This window comes from Morus notabilis, unplaced genomic scaffold (genome assembly GCF_000414095.1).
Source record: "Morus notabilis unplaced genomic scaffold, ASM41409v2 Scaffold409, whole genome shotgun sequence".
Lineage (NCBI taxonomy): Eukaryota > Viridiplantae > Streptophyta > Magnoliopsida > Rosales > Moraceae > Morus > Morus notabilis.
In genome coordinates this window covers 54,722-75,796 of record NW_010357248.1, presented here as the reverse complement: position 1 = coordinate 75,796, position 21,075 = coordinate 54,722, and the positions used below count along the sequence as shown (strand labels likewise).

At 33.8% G+C, this 21,075-nt stretch overlaps 1 long non-coding RNA gene across 1 annotated transcript; it reads left to right on the top strand.

The window, feature by feature from the left end:
• Nucleotides 1-2,312: 2,312 nt before the first annotated feature.
• Nucleotides 2,313-4,420, top strand: LOC21403777. Its single transcript, XR_002902483.1, has 3 exons — nt 2,313-2,725; nt 3,217-3,792; nt 3,877-4,420. It is a non-coding gene; the product is annotated as an uncharacterized LOC21403777 (long non-coding RNA).
• The last annotated feature ends 16,655 nt before the right edge of the window (nt 4,421-21,075 follow it).

The window sequence follows — 21,075 nt, the reverse complement described above, 5'->3', positions numbered from 1 at the left end:
ATTTATGTTATATTTCATTGCATTTGAGGTGTTGAGATTGTGAGAATTTTGAAATGAACCAGAAGTGGGCTCATTGATATCCAAAGTAAAAATATATTCAGTAATTTCATTCACAGCCTCACGAATTGATTTGTTGTTTTCTACACATAACAAATAACTTATATGATTAAGATAACATAAGCTAAGTTAGTAAATAAACAAGAAATAATAAATACATCTTTATCTCCAAATAGCAAATCCTTAGCACAAACCAATACCTCAACTATGTCAAATTTAAATGAACTCCTATATTGATCCAATAACTAAACAGTTTAAGTGTGTTAAATGGATTTGCATGAATCCAACCTATTTATTTTCTTGTTATTTGTGTCAATCCGTTAACGACCCAATTAATAATCGTGCGGTCTAAACTCATTTATCTCATGTCGTTTTCGTATCATTTTATCGTGTCGTGTCTAAAATTGTCGGCCCTAATTCTCATGTAAGGGGATCTATATCATCCCCTCCTGTTTAGTAGATGTATACATAGTTTTGAGTTTTTTTTTTGTCAAGAAAATGGATAGAGAAAAAGAGACAAATATCACTTAAAAATGTATATGTTAAAATTTTTATCATTTAATCTTGATTAATAATTTTTTTAATTAAATAACTATATTAGCATCAAGGTGTTAATCAAAAATAAAGAATAAAAATTCAGACTTATATACTATTAAATGTAAATTTATAATTTTTTCAAATGGTGTGTGTCTAAGTAGTTGTGACTTGTTATTGTGTTAATTGTAACATTTTTTAAAAGCTGAAATGCATTGTTACATATCAGCACCAAAATAAGTACGCATTAATTAGTGGGAAGACATTGGTAACTTGACAAACAACTCAATTTGCCTCAATATTTTTAGGGTGATGTTGTCTAAGCGAATTTAGCCGTTGGATTTTGTTAAATGAAATCGGACGGACAGGATTAAATGCGTAGGGTGTAGATAACGTGTTTTGAAAAATGAAAAAAAAAAAAAAAAAAAAAAGATTCCAGATTTGAAACTTGTGCAAATGATATTTAAAGCGGTTTCATTAATTTCATTATATATTGAGACCGTGTTAATAGTTAATGATGACATGGGAAAATTTAATTGTCCATGAAACACTGATAACATAACTAGATTATGGTAATTTTCCTTCGTTATTAAGAACTGTGGATGTATACTTATATATATGAATGAGAGTTCCATTTTTTACCGTTCAAAAACATGGTCCGTCTATTTTGTACTAACGTGCTTCCTTTTTTATGTTTTATATCACTTAAATTTTAAAAAATATTAGTTTGGTAAAAAAGACTCAATAAATTTGTCATAAATTCTTTTATCAGATTTTGTTTGTGTTCTTTCCTTCATCAGATTTTTTTTTTTAAAAATTTAATTCTTCTCTAAAACTAGCTTCTCTTGTAAACTACTTTCTTTTCTTTTCGCACATATTAATCTAACTAATATATAATATTTACTTTAAATCTTTTATACATAAAATTATATCGTCCTGTGGTAAAATAAATTAAAGTTTAAAAGTGAATTCATTATTTTCTCTATTTAGAATAATTCATTACTTTTTTAGTATCTATTCACTACTAAAAATTAGGGCCCGTAATATGGGTAACGATACGACTCGAAAACGACACAAATTTTACGGGTTAGAGTTGAGAAAAAAGAGGTTCCGGTCAGAATCGGGTCGACCTGAAATTGACACGAAAAATACGGGTCAATTCGGGTTGGACCTGCCTAATCCGAACACGACACGAAACTTGTAAAAAACTAAAAAATACATACATTTTTCATTAAATATTTTAAATTTTATTATGAACTTGTGATATCATGATAGTTATATTCAAAATCTTATACTATTATTTGCTTAATTTCAATGGATGTTATTGTAATTTGGTGTGTTATGAATTTTAAGTTATTTCTAATATGTAAAAAACTAAATAAAAATATACAATTGTCGTATCAATTTCGGATTCATAGGTCAATTTTATGTCATGGGTCATTTTCAGGTCGTGTCGTGTCAACTCGTAAAGTGGTCGTGTCGTGTTCGCGTTGCGGTTTTTAAAAAATTTCGTATCATATATCGTGTTTGAATTGACTATAAATTTTAAAAAAATAATCAAAACACGACACAAATATAATAAATAATACATATTACCATTCATACTAAAAATAATTGATTTAACAACGTTTATTAGACGGTGATATTTATCGGTCATCTATTGTTCTATAAACACACGACAGGGGAATTGAAATTGAGTCCTGTCACGGTCGTGTCACAGTCGTGTTTCGGGAAGTCTCGCGCTGTCGTCTATAGTTTAACATTACTTGACGGTTTCATGTTATCGTCTAATGTGAGCGTGGACTTCAAATTGAGTCCTGTCACGACGGTTTCCTCAAACTCCGCCGTCATCCAGCCATTCCTCTCATCCCTCTCTCTCTCTCTCTCTCTCTCTCTCTCTCTCATGCGTACACGAACTCCACCGTCAGCTTTCCGCCATCATTACCCGTGATGTTTTCTCTCTCTCTTGTGAACTCCCTCTTTACTCTCGCCTCTCTCTCTCTCTCTCTCACAAAAGCTGCCCGAAGACCTGCCGCCTTCGTGACCCGCTGTCACCTTCGACCTTCGTGACCCGCCATCGCCTTCCGCCTCTGAGACCTGCTGCCAGCGCTGTCGCCTCCTTCCCTGGTTGTAGGTTTGGTTTTAGGTTTAATTTTAAAAATTTTGAATTACTTATTAATTATTTTTTAGAGATTGACATTAGACGAAAATTTTAGGTTAGTTTTTTCCTTAGGTGATTATTAGACGACAATTTTTTTTTTTCCTTATTGTTATATAAATTGATTCTTAGATGTTTAGTTTTGCAAAAATAATTTTTTGATGAAATCTTGATTAGTTTAGGATTAATTTTATTTAAAATATATACATATATATTGATTGTTAGATTAGGTTAGTTTTATGTTGGTTATTTTGTATTTTTGTTATTTAGTTCATCTGGTTTAAATATTGATTCTTAGATATATTGATTCCTCTATGTTTAGTTTTATTTGAACATGTTTTTGTTAAATGTTGATTAGTACAGGATTAGTTTTATTTAAATATGTTGATTAGTAGAAAAATGTCAAGACGTGAGGTATTTGAACAAGAACAAAATACAGAGCATGATTTGTTTGGTGATGAATGCAGTTCCGATGAGGAAGAAAGATTTGAACTTAAGCAAATGAAAAAACTTGATCTGGATGCGGATAGAAAACGAAAGGCAACCATAACGAATTGAGTTGTGAAAATGAGGGATAAAGAAAAAGAATTCAAGTCAGTTTTGAATAGCGGGGGACAAGCAATAAAGTTATTTATGTGTTCTATCTCATGAACACATGCTAATAAAATAACATATTAGAGATCAAAAGAAAATAGAGTTAGCATAGAGCGCATTTGGTACAACTTCGCTGCAAGTTTCACGGTTCCGATGTCTGTAAGAAGAAAGTCTCTAATTACAAGTACTAGAAAGATGGCTCGGGACTTTAGGTCCAAGCTATTCAAAAAGTTTATAGAGCCTTTGAAAGGTAGTTTTCAAACCTGTCGACTTCCGAAGTGGCAAGAAACTAATTCTCAGTTACGGCGGAGCAATGGAAGAAGTTTGTTGAGTACAGACTTACTCCGGAGCAGCAAGCCATTTCCCAAGCAGCCTTTGAAAGAAGAAAACTATGGGACTATGTGCACTTAAATTCCCGTGGGGGATATCAGAAAGCAGAGGCAGTATATGTACGTTTAAAATCAGTTTTCTTTGTCAAATTCAATAATTTTTTTTTTATTGTTATCTTCAATTAACCTTATCCTTGAATGCAGATGCGAGTCCACAATACAATGGTGCATCCCGATCGAGCTACTTTATTGAGGAGCTCGTCAAGTGGATTGTGAATTATATGAACTTTTTAGATATCATTGGGTGGAACATTTTTTGTCAAGAGAGAATCCTAAGGAACATTTCAATCTCAGGGGATGATGGATGTGTTGACAAAATCATTGGAAAACTCTGAACATTCAGGGTGTGTTCGTGGCCAATCCCAATTTGTTAAGTAATCTACGTACTTTCATTCCACTCGCGAGTCAAGCAGGGATGAGGAGGTGGCTTGCCTACGGAATCAGATCAATATGATGGAGGCAAAAATTGATGAATTTATGCGATCCCAAGGCCACACTCCTACACCTTTAGGAGAGGAAGTGGGAGCTTTGACTGTGGATCAAAGGCATTGTGTAAAGAAGAGTTGTACCATTCACACTTCAACACCATGAGTTTATAAACCGTCGTCTAATGTCTTATTTAACGACGGATAAAAGCTGTTGTTAAATCGTGCAACAATTTAACGACTCTTGATTAGACGGCGGTTCTCATAACCGTCATTTAATCTTTTAACGACGGTTATTAACGGTCGTTAAATCTCATATTTCTACTAGTGTATGAAAAATGAGAGCCTATAAGTTAACTATTAGTATATCAAATTTCAAGTTGACAAGTTATAAGGTGTTAAGAATTTCGTAGTTTGACATATTAAAAAAACAAAAAAAACAAAAAAAACTTTGCAAGGCAATAATGAGTAGAGTGTCGAGTTGATAACGTGCTATAAAATTAGGGGATTAGTATAAAACAGAAGTAAGGTAAATAAATGGAAGGTAAATAAATCAATGCAGAGATAAAATTTTCTTTTGTTGTTCTTGGCTCATTTTCTTTTCTCTCTCTATTTACACACTATCTTCTCTCTATATTTTCTCCTTTGCTTTATTTTCCTAGAATTCCTCTTCTGCTTGATCTTATATTTCTATGCAATTGAATGATCCTATTTGTAGATGAGAGCTATTCTTGTGATAGATCTCTAGGAGGCCTACAAGCAATTTTTTAAAGCTACTTGTGCCACCTCAGGTAAACACCAAAGTGTGTTAACTTGGTTCTTTTAGCTTCCTACTTTATCACCATGGTGGGAGCTTTATTCTCAAATATTATACACACAAACTTTTTTTTTTAGGATCCGTTTAATTCGTTGATTCAAATTGATAACGTGTTATATTTGGCGTCTCACTCATAATATCAATTTTTAGATTAATACAAAAAAGATTAAAAAGAAAGAATAAGTTAAGAAAAGGAAAAGGAAAAAAAAGGAAAAAAAAAAAGGTTCATGACGAAATGTTTTGTCAGTTTCGAAGCAAATACGGAGAAAGTATTCTCTTTATTAGTAAACACTAATAAGACTGTCTGTGATATTTTTTTAAATAATGATTATACAAATTGTTGGGGAAAGAAAAGGACAGAAGGAAAAAAATAAAGGGAGACAAAGAAGGGAAAGTTGTCTCTTTATTAGAATTCCTCTTCCGCTTGATCTCATATTTCTATGCAATTGAATGACCCAATTAATAGATGAGAGCTATTCTTGTGATAGATCTCTAGGAGGCATACAAGCAATTTTTTAAAGCTACTTGTGCCACCTCAGGTAAACACCAAAGTGTATTAACTTGGTTATTCTAGCTTCCTACTTTATCACCATGGTGGGAGCTTTATTCGCAAATATCATACACACAAGCTTTCATTCAAAGTCCGTTTAATTTGTTAATTCGAGTTGAGATTTAACTTTTTATGATATGATAAAGATATACGATCAAGTTGAGAAAGTCAAGGGAGAAAATCAAGGGATTTCCACGTTTAAATATCTTTTGTAATTATTTGTAATTATGTCATTTATTTGTATTATTAGATAGTTACTCAATTTGTTTTGTTTCCTATTTCTGTGCTCATGTTATCTGCATGTATGTTAACCACATCAATGAGAATAGTATGCCATAATTCTTCAATTTCTCTCTTTCTAAAATCCTTTATGGTATCAAAGCGGGTTGCTCTTTAATTTTTTTTCCAGCCACGTTCTTCAATCTTCAGCAAGCCTTTCATCCCCCTAATTCCAATGGCTAACGAGAATACTCAAATCATCCCTAATGCCCAGGAACCCACAAAACCACTAACCATGATTACTATCCATAACTCCATTAAACTCACACCCACCAACTATCTTTCTTGGAAAACCCAAATGGAAGCCATTCTCATTGGCTATGACCTACAAAAATTCCTTGATGGGTCCCACCCTGCTCCTCCAACCACCATCACCACCAATAATGCTGTTACCACTAATCCTGAATACCAAACATGGCTACGTCAAGACAAACTATTATTTGGAGCACTTGTCGGCACTCTCTCACCCAATCTAGTTCCTCTCATCACCCAATCTAAAACCTCCTATGAAGCCTAGCAAATACTCGCCAACACCTATGCTCGACCATCTCGTGGCCATATCAAGCAACTCAAAGGCCATATTAAAAACATCACCAAAGGCTCTCAGTCCATTACAGACTACATGCAGTCCATTAAAACCCGAGCAGATGAACTTGCTGCTCTTGGTAAGCCTCTTGACCATGAAGATCTGATTGAAAAAGTACTTAAAGGCCTTGATGAAAATTATCAGTCCATCATTGATGCTGTCAACGGTTGTGATTCCACCATTTCTTTTGATGAACTCCATGAAAAACTCATCAACAAAGAATTGTCTCTCCGCAATAAGATAAGCCCCTCACCCCTACCGGCATCTGCTCATGCCACCAATGTTCGCTCCACTCCATGGTCTGTCACCAATCGCACTCCTCGGCTCCCTGGGTCCACTTCCATACCCACTCAAGGTATCATAAGAAATTCTTCCACTGACACCCGCGCCAACTGTCCTCATGCTCGTCCATTCCTTGGTCGCTGCCAATGGTGCAGTACTCAAGGTCATGTAGTCTCACGCTGTCCTCTTTTTCGTCAACAGTTTCCGCATGTGCAACCACCTCCTCGTCCCCGTAATTCATCACAATCTCGACCACCGGCTCCCTGGTAAGCTCAAGCAAATGTTGCAACCACCCTTCCCCTCAACACCACATGGCTACTTGATAGTGGCGCCTCACATCATGTCACCACTGACCTACATAATCTTGCTCTCCACAGTCCTTATGATGGCACAGATGAAATTATGGTCGGCGATGGCTCTGGTCTCCCCATATCTCACACTGGTTCCACCTCTCTTACCACTCCCTCTCACTCCTTTACTCTATCTAATGTTTTATGTGTTCCCACCATGAAATGTAATCTTATTTCTATTTCTCAATTTTGTGAGTCTAACAATACTTCCATTGAGTTCTTACCTTCTTCTTTTCATGTGAAGGATCTTCGCATGGGGGCAATCCTTTTGCAGGGTCAGACTAAAGATGGTGTGTATGAATGGCCACTCTCCACTACCCAGTCACCTTTAATTGCGTTTTCTAGTGTCAAGACCACTTTGAGTACCGATAATTTCACACCCGGTACAAGTTTTATACTGCTTTTCTAGACTGTCGAGTACCCTGGGTCAAACTTCTCATGTTCAACCCAATTCTCTTGGGTATCTCATTAGTCAATTTCTTTTTCTGAAATTATCATTTTAATTGATTTAGAATTGCCCAAAACGCGTATCCTTACGGTACTCATTTTTTAGCAGTTTCCTGCTTAAACTGACTCGGGAAAATTCTGTTTCAGGAACTTTTGCTATTTTTCTTACTTCTAATATTTCTACTTTTTTTTAGCTGGTCATTTGGTCACATACCAAATATTTCAGTTTTTCATAACTAAAATATACCCGCTAAAATTTCTAACTTTGAACTAATATCTCACTATTCATTCTTAACAATCAACAGGGTCTCACATCTTACTTCTCCACCTCACACTCCTGAACACAATGGGTACTCTGAACGTCGTCATCGTCACATTGTCGAAACGGGTCTTTCTCTCCTTACACATGCATCCATGCCTCTATCATATTGGCCTTTTGCCTTTTCTACTGCCGTCTACCTCATCAATCGCCTTCCTACACCAACTCTAAATCATCTTTCACCATATCTCAAACTCTTTGGCACACTCCCTAACTACTCCAAACTTCGAAGCTTTGGATGTCTCTGCTATCCTTGGCTTCGCCCATACACATCCAACAAACTCGAGTCTCGTTCCTCTCCTTGCGTATTTGTCGGGTATTCTCCCACTCAAAGTGCCTATCTATGTCTTGACACATCCACCGCTCGTCTATACACTTCCCGTCATGTCCGCTTTGTCGAGTCAATTTTTCCCTTTGCCACTTCTTATACTTCTCTTCCTTGCGCCACTTCATCCACCATCTCTGAATGGTGCTCTATGACTTTACCAGTCGTGGCCACACCATCCATGAATGCCGGCTCTGTTCCCCCATCAGGTCTGCTCACTCCTACCACCCCAAGCCAACCCCAACACCCAAACCAAAATAATACCACCTGTGCCACACCTACACCAGAGCCCGACAACCATTCCAGTGCGCCCGTGCCAGAACTCTTACCCTCACCTCGTGTCATAGTCACTCACTCCAAACGTAACATCTATAAACCAATTCAAAAGCTTAACCTCACTGCCCAACTCCAACAACCTACCACCCTTGAACCCACCACTGTTACCCAAGCCCTCAAGGACCCAAAGTGGCGACAAGCTGTGTCTGAAGAGTTTGACGCCTTACTACGTAATGGGACATGGGACCTAGTGCCATCTCATCCCAGTCAAAATTTGGTTGGTTGTAAGTGGATCTTTCGCACTAAATATTTACCTAATGGCTCCATAAACAGGTACAAAGCTCGATTGGTTGCTAAAGGCTTCCACCAACGCCCTGGAATTGACTACTCTGAAACCTTCAGTCTAGTCATCAAACCTACCACTGTCCGTCTTGTTCTCAGCCTTGCGGTCAGCCAGGGTTGGTCACTCAGACAACTTGATGTCAACAATGCCTTTCTTCAGGGCACTCTCACTGAGGATGTGTTTATGTCTCAACCTCCAGGCTTCATTGATCGCGATCATCCTCATCATGTCTGCAAGCTACGCAAGGCTATCTATGGCCTCAAACAAGCTCCGCGTGCTTGGTATCATGAGTTGCGCCAATTTCTTCTCCAATTTGGCTTCACCAATTCTATTGCCGACACCTCCTTGTTCATCTTCAACAACCGTGGCACCATCCTTTATCTTCTAGTCTATGTCGACGATATCATTATCACTGGGAATAATGTCGAAGCAGCGCAGACTTTCATTCAACAACTTTCTCAGCGCTTCTCTCTCAAGGACCTTGGCCCCCTGACATACTTCCTTGGAGTGGAAGTTACCTCCCACCCCAATGGTCTTTTCCTCAGTCAACGCAAATACATTGCCGATCTACTTAACAGAACTCACATGGCTGAAGCCAAGCCTGCTTCTACACCACTAGCAACTAGTCTGATTTCACTTTACAATCCGGAATCCCACTATCTGACCCGACCGAGTATCGAACCGTTGTTGGTAGCCTCCAGTATCTCTCCCTCACTCGGCCGGATGTTGCCTATACGGTGAACAAACTCTTTCAATTTATGCATCAACCGACAAGTGACCACTGGAATGCAGTCAAGCGTCTGATGCGGTATCTCTGTGGCACCTTAGATCACGGCATCACACTTCGTCGGACCTCCCCACTAGCACTTCATGCCTTTTCTGACGCTGATTGGGCAGGTAACAAAGATGATTTCACCTCCACTAGTGCATACATAATCTATATGGGCCACAATCCTATTTCTTGGAGCTCCAAGAAATAACGAACTGTGGCTCGCTCTTCCACTGAAGCTGAATACCGAGCGGTGGCCTCTACTGTTGCGAAAATTCGTTAGATTTGCTCTCTCCTCATAGAACTCGGTGTCACTCTTCCCCAACAACTAGTTATTTATTGTGATAATGTTGGTGTAACAAATCTCTGTTCCAATCCGGTCTTTCACTCGCGCATGAAACCTGTTGCTCTTGACTATCACTTTATCCGAGAACAAGTTCAAAATGGTTTGCTACGAGTGTCACACGTCTCTGCCTCCGATCAACTCGCCGACGCTCTTATCAAACCTTTTGCTCGTCCTCAGTTTGACTCACTCAAGGCCAAGATTGGACTTGCTCCACGGCCGTTCATCTTGCGGGGGCATGATAAGGATATACGATCAAGTTGAGAAAGTCAAAGGAGGAGATCAAGAGATTTCCACGTTTGAATATCTTTTGTAATTATATGTAATTATGTCATTTATTTGTATTATTAGATAGTTACTCAATTTGTTTTGTTTCCTATTTTTGTGCTCATGTTATCTGTATATATGTTAACTACATCAATGAGAATAGTATGCCATAATTCTTTAATTTCTCTCTTTCTAAAATCCTTTATGATAATTTTTTATTGTAGTATAAAAGTTAGATGTGATTGTTTATGAGAATTTTTTACTGTAATAAAAATTAAATTTTAAACTCGAATCGGTAAAATGAACAGAATCTTAATCTACTGAGGTGTCACATCCATCATATCAATTTTCACATTAATACAAAAAAGATTAAAAAGAAATAAAAGCTAAGAAAAGGAAAAGGAAAAAAGGGAAAACAAAAAAAAAAGTTCATGACGAAATGTTTTGTCAGTTTTGAAGCAAATAGGGAGAAAATATTCTCTTTATTAGTAAACACAATAAGACTGTATGCGTGATATTTTTTAAAATAATGATTATACAAATTGTTAGAGAGAAAAAAAAAGAGAGAAGGAAAAAATAAAGGGAGACAAAGAAGGGAAAAAACTTAAAAAAAGGGAAAATGAAAAGGAAAAAGTTAAAAAGAGTTAAAAAGAAAGAAAAAAATTTAAGAAAAAATCAAAAATCCAAAACGAAAATAAAGGTAAAAAGATTAGTTAAGAAATTAGGGAAAACAATAAAAAGAAAAAAAAAGAAAGAAGAAAAAAAGGAATTTTTTTTTTAAAAAAGGTCACAAGGAAAGGGAATTTATAAAAAATAAAATAAAATTTATAAAAGTAAAAAAAAAAAAAAAAAAAAAGAAAGAAGTTTCACTGAAACCGCAGTAACAAGAAACGGATTCATATGATATAAATGTAGATATAGGATAATAATATTCATAATAGATAATTTTTTCCTACACTTTTTTTTTTCCAGGCTACTTTGTCGGTTTCTGAATAATTGATTGGTTTTTGGATAAACAACGGACCTCTTATCGACAACGGTTTTTTTTTTTTTGGCTAGAAATCGACTGCATTCTTCTAACATGACTTGTACTTAAAAAACTTCTCACCATTTTGGAACTTTAAACTTTGATAGTAATTGATAACCATGTACACCATGACGAGCAAAAAAAAAAAAAAAAAAAAAAAAAAAAAAAGATGATCACCATGTACGATGAGGCTCAATTTTCATGTTGACAGGCCGTTTTCTGACAAAAAAAAAAAAAAAACCAAAACAGAAAAAGGAAAAAGGGAAATGCCATAAATATAAAAGGAAAAAATTGAAAAAAAAAAAAAGAACAACTTCTCAGCTAAACCACACAAGTCACTTTCAGAAAAAAAAAAAGAAGGACGCCGACACAAGTCCCTCCCACTAAATGCATGGGAGAACACGTTATTTATTTATTTAGAGTCTGTTTAATTCGCTGATTTAAATTTTTAATTTGAGTTGATACGTGATTTTATGTGAGAATTTTTTACTGTAACAAAAAAGTTAGATGTGATTGTTTATGAGAGCTTTTTACTGTAATAAAACTCGAATTTTAAACTCGAATTAACAAAGTGAACGGGCCTTTATTTTTGAATTTATGTTTTCATTTATTTAAAATAGAATAATTGACACCATTAATTTGGTAAAACGATCTTTGAACGCTCAAAACGTTAGCAATTAAGGGTTGTTCAATTTGTGAAATTAAAATTTTAATTTGAATTAAAATATAATTTTATATGAGTATTTTTTATGATAATAAAAAAATTTTAATGTGATTTTTTGTTAAAGTTTTTAACTATAATAAAATTAAAATTAAAAACTTAAATTGATGAAATAAAGAAGGCCTCAATCTTTTTTAAGTTCTTAACGGAATGTGTCATATGACACGCATGTGATCTAATATGAGAGTATTTTGATAAATTAATAATTTAACAAAAAAATAAATTAAAAAAATCCAAATAAGCTGCTAAATGAAGATTCAGATCCAAAACGAAAATTTCAAATTCTGAAATGAAATATTAATCAAACCAAATTTCATGGTTCAACTTTTAAGAAAGAAATCTCCTAAACTATGTGTTAGTTTCTGAAACGATTTTATATGCGGAAATATGATAGTGCTGATTGAGAACAAATAAAAATTTCACAAAATTTTTGTGAAAGCTATAGAAAATTTACATATTGAATAATTAATAGTAATCTATTAGAATGATAATTTGAGTTATTTGATCACAAATATTTTTCGCTCTAAGCTTTCACAGAACACTTAAATCTTCCACGTCCAACCCTTGATTCCTACAAAACGTAATGTGTTGACACAAATTTAAAACTACTAGAATGTTCACTCAACTAATTTGTCTCCCACTTAAATCGCACATGAACAAAGCGGGATTGGGAATGGAATTTTGTGTGTTATTTGTACGATGGTTGTTGCTAATCTAAGTTCTAAGGCGTTTTGGGTTTTAATTTTTCCTTTGGTCGGATTTTTCTTTTACAAGTTGGACCAAGTTATTTGGGAGTTCAAGACATTGATTGAAATAACCGATTTAGGAAGCATTACAAGTTGTATTGAAGACTTTTGTGTTATTTGTTACTTATTTCTAATGTACCTTATATTAAAGATTTTTATTTAATTATTTGCCGTTGTCATGCTTATAAAATATTTGATTGTTACTATTCATTATAATTAATCATACGTAATTAATATCATAGTTCGCATAAAAAATTAGTACACTAGTAATATATTAATTACGAACTAACATACTAATTATTAATTATTAGTTTTTAATTATTTAATATATTATATTATTATATATAATTGATTTATTAAGTAATTATCAAATAGTAATTATTTAATATATTAACTAGAGATTATTAATTTATGTACTCAAAACATATTTTAAAAATATATAACCAAACATAGTTTCACTTTTTTTTGACTCAAAACAATATCTTAATAAACAACTAAACACATTTCAGAAGCTATCCCCGCACAGTTCTCAAAATATTTTCATTTTCATACTAAAAATAAAATTATTTTGAAAACATTTCTAAACATGCCCTGTGTCCTCCAATTTTCTACTACCACCCATTTATTGAGATATAGTTAGAGTCCCGGTAGAACTCTAATCTTATCTCTATAATGTAAGTTTAAGAAATTTGATAATTATCTTTATTTTAAATCCCATTTAAAATCAATATAAATTTCCATTTAAATTTGGAACGAATTTATAATCCTTATCTAATAAGAAAATTAGTCTTTAATCTTATTATCCAATTTTGACTCAAATGTAAATACCCATTCAAAGTCAAACTTTAAAATTATTTAAATTCAAATTGGATAACTTGTGTTAGAAGTAACTAGATAACATGGTGACCAAGCAACTGACTTCCATTGGGATACCTCCTTGTGCCACACGTCCCCCGCACCCAGTGACTGGGCATGTGGCTTATGTGGTCCCGCCACATTTTGTGTTCTAAAAGTATTTATTAAATAATTATATTATTTAATATCTAATTAATTCACAATTATATATTTTGAGTGATTTAATTTAGAATTCTACAATTCTAAGGCCTCGTTCACTTCGCTGATTCAAGTTTAGAATTCGAGTTGAGATGTGATTTTATGTGAGAGCTTTTTACTGTAGCAAAAAAGTTAGATGTGATTGTTTGTGAGAGCTTTTTACTGTAGAAAAACTCGAATCAGCGAAGTGAACGGGGCATAAGTTTCCCATTATATTCATAATGTATTGTAGAACTTGTAAGGATGACACGGGGACTCATGGTTCTATAATATAACGCTCTATTAAAATTAATAATTAATCAAACTCTTTAATTATTAATTAATTTGTTAATTCTAAAGTTGCTCCACCATAAACTTGGAATTGCACTCTTGATATTATAGGCGTTTATTTATATCTATGAAACATCCATTTGATATAGCCACTTCATATGATCGATCCTCTATAAATAACTCAATATGAGAGTTAGGTAAAATCTGATAGCCTCTCTAATTACATCTTTATCTTTGAGTACCGTGATTCTCTAATGAATAGTATATTCATGAACCGAGCTCGTGACATATTCAAGTATAGAATTAACCCTTAAGAGAATTATTTATCTACTTCTTTTGTCAAATGGATTTCACCTCGTAATATTGACATTCTCGGCTACATACTTTATCATGCCTCCAAGATACAAGGAATGAAATTTTGTAATCTTAAAATCTGTATTGAGTAAGTCAAAAGACACAAATCCACACATAGGATTCTGCTAAACACTCAAGATTATAATCAATCTATATATGATTGTCAGTACACTTAATTAGAATTTTTATACTTAGCAGAAATTATCAGAAACTCATATTGTGTCTTGTCTCAGTCCTACATGATCTTATTGTGTAAAATATACTCATTCAATATCGCTCTATATCAATGATACAGATAAACTCGTTCCATTCTTAATGAGAATGACATGTATTAATAATGTTTTAATTAAATATTCTGAACTTTAATTAAATTAACTATGAGCTTATTTCAATTATTTTCTTTAAGTATATGCAATATATAAAGTCACATAAATTATAATAAAATCTTTAATAATATTCATAAAATATACAATAACATAAAATAATAAAATTCTTATTACATCTTATATCACAGCACTATGTACCTCCACAAAGCTAAATACAAGGTATTCTGTAAATGCAATTATGTAAAAAGATCAATCGTCGTCTGTGCTTGACAAAAAAATAAAAATTATTTCACCAAGCCTGAAGCATACGCAAATAAATGCTCACGAGAAACAAAAAGGAAAATAACTACAAATATATTATAAAGAAAAAAAGAGAAAAATACCTTTTACAGTATTTTAGTTTGAATTTTTACCCCTTATTTTTTATTAATACATTTTTCAGTTAAATAATTATATTTGTCAAAATAGTATTAATCAATAATAAAAAGTAAAAATTTAGACTCAAACACTCTCTTAAGGCTGGCAATCCGGGTAGTGACACGACGACACGATTCGAAACCCGCACGAAATTAGCGGGCTTAGGTTTACTATAAATTGGGTTTGGGTCATTTAACTATATGTGTCATCTGCAGTCTAATGATATGTGATATAACATGAAAATTTATATGACATATTAAATATAAATAAAGTGAATTTTAATATTTGTAGGTAAAATTCATTTATTTTTCTTATAGAAAAAGATAAATTGTCCAATAAACATGTTAAACCTGTCATGATCGTATTAAATAAGTCATTATTATATTAGTTATTTATTCAATATATTAATTTACACGTGTTATACGGATTGACATAATTAACGCGATTAATAAATGAGTCGTGTTTGAGTTAATATTTTTAACATTTTAATAAACATGTCGTATTTGAATTGATATTTTTTAATACGATTAATAAACGGATTAACACGAACACGATCTATCAACACGAATTACCTCATCTATTTAAGAGTAAGTAAATAATTTTCTCCCTATTATATAAATGGAAAAACTAAAATTAAATGGGGTCTATAGTAACTGCAAGACATATTCACATGAAAACTCATTCAGAAAGTAATTACAATAATTTGGTTTATGATTCAATAAATATATTTGTTTCTAAATTGAAACAGAAGCGCAATAATAATAATAAAATGTATATAGATATACATACATACATACATACATATATATGTGTGTGTGTGTCAAACCCAAAAAGCAAACTGAAGTGAACTGCACTAGCTCAAATCATTTTCTAGACAAAGTACGTAAAGATGATACTAATGATTTGGGATGAACAAACCCAGAAAGCAAACCATCAGGGGCGATAGGTATCTAGAGTCTAGACAACAATTCGCAACGAGAATCCCGGTGGAATCTGGTGATGGAGATCAGGCTGGCATCTCGCAATAATGGCGGGTGCTCGCGAATATGATCTCTTGAAGGGGAGGGGTGCTCAATCTCGTAGGCGGCGGATGGCCGAACTATGCGACTGAAGGCGAGCTTGACAGTTGACGGGACTGTGGTGGCGGCGGTTCCCTCCTCATCCTTTGTTTAAAGTTTGGCCTCTCTCTCTCTCTCTCTCTCTCTCTCTCACTTCTTTTTTTCTTTTTTCTTTTATTATTCTGACATCTTCATAGGGTTATTTCAGTCTTTCCAAGAAAAAAACACGTGATCTTCACGTGTATAAAACCTTTCAAAACTTAACAGAATTTGACAGAAAAAGTTTAATTGTCAATGTTTTGAATGTTTAGCGATAGTTTTGTTAAAATTAAAAGAATAAAGATAAAAATATTACCTATTAAATAGTTTAGGGAGTATTAGTGTCTATTACTCTTAATAATAATTTGTTAAGAAAAGAACAAAACTTAAAATTCCAGAGTACAAGGAGACTAGCAAATTAATTATGAGTTATTTGATGTCTTGACAAAATCATTGGGCAATTATCAGCAACATTCCGGACGTGTTCATGGGTAATCCCAATTTATCAAGTGCTCTACATACTTTCATTCCACCAGCAAGTCAAGCAGGGATGAGGAGATGGTTCGGTTGAGTATGAAGGTGGAAATAATGGAGGCCAAATTTGGAAGAATTATTTAACTAATCCCTGTTGGTTTCTGAAACATTTTTGGGTGCGGAAGCGTGAAAACACGGCTCGGGTCCGAATAAAATTTTTGAGAATGCTATAGAATATATTAATTCACAATAATAAATTAATCATATTAATTTATAAAGATAGATACATAACGAACGATTAGACGAATAACTTGAGGTCTTTAACCACGAACAGTCTAAGTTTCAAGCTTTCTTAGAAAACCTAAATATTTCTCGTCTAGTCCTTAAAATCTGCAAGACGTAGAGTGTGGGCTCTAATATGAAACTATCGGATTATGATCACTCACTATTTTTTATTTCACTACTATCAACGCATGTATATGATAAAACTGGGAATTAGAAAAACTTTTCTTCTCTTTTTCTCTCAGGTTACATGGCTAACACTGGAATTTTACATGCTGTCAAACAGAATGTTACATGCCCGTAACAGCTATGTTACACGCCTATCTCATAGGGAAAGGGAGAAAAGAATGTGTTCTCTAATTTTCTATTGTCTCTCATTTATAGAATACTAGGATGACCACTTTGCTCTATTGGATTATGATCACTCGCTAGTTTCTATTTCACCGCTATCAACGAATGTACGTGATGAAACTAGGAATTGAAAAAAAATTTCTTCTCTTTTTCTCTCAGGTTACATGGCTGACACTGGAATTTTACACACTGTTAAACAGAATGTTTCATACTCATAACAGCTATGTTACACACCTATCTCATAGGGAAAGGGAGAAAAGAATGTGTTCTCTAATTTTCTATTGTCTTTGATTTATAGAATATTAGGAGGACCCCTTTGCTCTAACTTAAAGACAAAGCAATAGAAAATTGGTTATTGTAAATCTCATTTAAAATACTTTCCAATTGAATTTTGGAAACAAAATTCTTCCTTCTCTTTTATTACATGGCCAGCCACACCACAGAGAGATCTCCCCGTGATTGGTGCAAATAGTAAGCAGGAGAGAGAATAAAATTTCTGCTTAATCCAGTTTTTAATTTTAGCTCAAATTCAAATTTAAATAAAGTCAAACTTTATCTTCCTTTTGAATTTGATTGTAAACCCGTCAAACAAGTAAACCTGACATCTTGGAGAACAAGCAACTAAATTCCTGTGGAATTCACCAAGTGCCACACGCCCCTGCACCTCCATGTGCCTGGGCGTGTGGCCTCATGTAGTCCCTGTTAGTGTTTATGCCCTTAGGAATAAATGTAACGATGTTCTTTGAGACGTTTTGACTATTAATAAAGATTTATTTATTTCATATATCTATGTATTGTCCTTTTTATGTTCATATTAGTTGAATGTATGATAAGCAAACTGAAAATTTGAGACTATCATTCTAAATCTTTAGGTCGTATGTAATGTGAAGAACATGCAGATTGTTATGATTGTTATGTTGTCTACTTCCTAACGGAGACGGCTTGTCTTGGTCGTCGGAGGTGGGACTCCATGGGTGGAGACATTGATATAGTTTCTAATGGTGAAATCTATATTGGATTGGACCAAAGTTGAATTGTTTTAATTAATAATTCTGTTTGAATAAAACAATTCACTTTTGACGAATTATATGTTCTCATCTTAATCCTGAGATGGATAATGAACCCGTATGCTTGACTTGTATCCTTTGATGTACTAAAGGGAGGCATCTTGACATTATGTAAATATACGCTTACCGGTACATTGTGGGTATGACTTGTGTATGCGTAGATTCGTTATTCATAGATAGTGGAATCCATAGCTCATATAAAGAGTCAATGATATCATCTTATGCATTATCAGTGGATTAGAAAATACGAGCGCTCGGCCATTAGACTACTATGTGTTATCTAATGGTTCACTGTTTGTAATGGTACGAATAATGGTTTTCTGATGGTGTAATAATGGAACATAAGATAAATGTAATCGGAAAGGTAAAACAAAACTTGACCTCAAGTCGATTATGGATATCCTATGGGGATGTTACACTAATATATTGAGTCATGGACGAGAGCAACTCAGAGCTTTGTAAATACGTTATATAAATCAAGAGTGCAACTCTAGGCTTTTAGTGGAGTAGCGCTAGAGTTTTATAATCATGAGACGGACTTGTTAGTTTACAAGTAGCGTTGTGATTATAAGAGCTTGATTTATATATGTCCATCGGGTCCCTTTGTTAGCTCACATAATTTCCTGTAACGATACGGTGTATTTCCTACATATTGGTAACTTGTGTTATTTCCGTAAAAGAGGTTCAAACTTAATAGGAGATTGGTTAATTAATTCATGAGTGATTTATCGGCTGAATTAATTGTTAAATTAATTCTAGATAAATTGGTTGAATTATTGTTTTAAGAGTTGTTTAATATGGGAAGACTATTATATGACTGTTTTAATGAGGCACTTTCTCTATTGGGTTGCTTGAATCAAAACTGAGGCTCTGTGCAAGTTTCCCGTGTTGAAGAACTAGGAAAATAACTTTTGTCAGTGCAGACATGTCGACTGGTTCATGAAGACAGGTCGAGCGGTCAGGTCGACCGATTCGCGAAGAACAAGCCGATCGGTGAGTTATAACATCTTTGTCACCGGTCGCCCGGTTGTAACGCGCAGCGCATGCTGCCGTGGCAAAACTGACTCTGTATGCGAGATAAACTTTGAGAAACCTAATTGTTATGGAAGTATGAATTCCTGAACACTATAAATAGCCTAGTAAGTCACGTTATTCATTAGATCACTTGAGAGAATTTTTAGAGGCTATTGACAAAAGATTGCTGAGAGGAAAAATTGTTTAATTCTCAAGAACTATTTTTCCTTTGGCTCTCTTGTGGTTGGAAGGAGTTCAAGAATACCAAAGGGGGGTTGAACGACGTGTGCCCACCCACACTCCGATCGTGGAAACAAGAATAACAAAGAAGACCAATTGGTTGAGGCTCTTTCGGTCGCTATTTGGAACGCTTTGATCTGTCAGACATGCAGTTTCCTAAATCTAAAAGAGGTATGATTTATATCTTTAGCATTTATGTTATATAGTATCATGAACATGTTCTTGGTTGGCTTTGACATTGATTAAATTTTTTAAATTCTGTTGCGCACTCGATGCCCTTTTTTCCAACAGTCCCATCACAGTGTGTTCTAAAATTAATTTAATTAAATAATCACATTAATTATTTTGAATGATATTAATCCCAATAATTCATCTTGTCTTGCCATATTACAAGGATGACGCGGAAACTCATGGACTTATAATTCTGAAGTCCAATAAAATTTATAATTAATTAAACTCTTTAATTTATTAATTAATAGAGTTTAATTTATTAATTAATTCTATTAATTGTAAAAGTTACTCCACAAAAAAATTTGGAATTGCACTCTCGAAATTATAGACATAATTTACTTTTAAGGACTTGAAGTGTCTATTTGATATAATCACTACATATAGATCAATCATCCATAAATAATTAGTAATTCGAGTTAAGTGAAATCCGTTGACCTCTCTATTTACATATTTATCCTTGAGTACCATTGATTCTCTAATGAATAGTGATTTATAAAACACATTTATGAATCGGAGCTCCTACTAATCCAAGTACCGAATCAATCCTTAAGGGAATTATTTATTTGCATCTTTCTCAAGAAGGAATGGATTCCATCTCATAATATCAGCATACCCGGCTACCTATTTTCTTCGTGTCTCCAAGATATAAGGAATAAGATTTAGAATCTCAAAATCCGTGCTAAGTAAGTCAAAAGACACAAATTCATAAATAGGAGTTTGCTAATAACTCAGGATTAAAATTATTCTATATATGACCATCAGCAGACTTAATTAGAATTTCTATACTTAATGAAAATTATTAGAAATTCATATTTTATCTGTGTCCCAGTCCTGGATAATCTCATTATGCAAAATAAACTCACTCAATATGTCTCTATATCAACGATTTGGATAAGCTCATTCCATTCTTAATAGGAATGACGCATATTAATAATGTTTTAATTAATGATTCTAAAGTTTAATTAAATTCATTACAGATTTATTTTGATTATTATCCTTAAATATTATCCTTAAATGAAGGATTAAGGAGAGTTGTACCGACTCTATTACTACACCAACAACAGAGCCGCCCTCGTCAAGACTTGGTGAAGATGTTTTTTTCTATTTTTAGCAAATGGCGACGATAATTGTATCATTCCTACGATGGTGAAGGCATTGATGGATAGTCCCCAACCAATGTTCAAAAGATCTCACTTGGGGGCTCAAATGTACGCATCACAATGCAAACTTGTTATTTAAGAGGTGCACTTCTACCTATCCTGATGAATGAAATCAAGAACGGCGTTGAGTAAAAC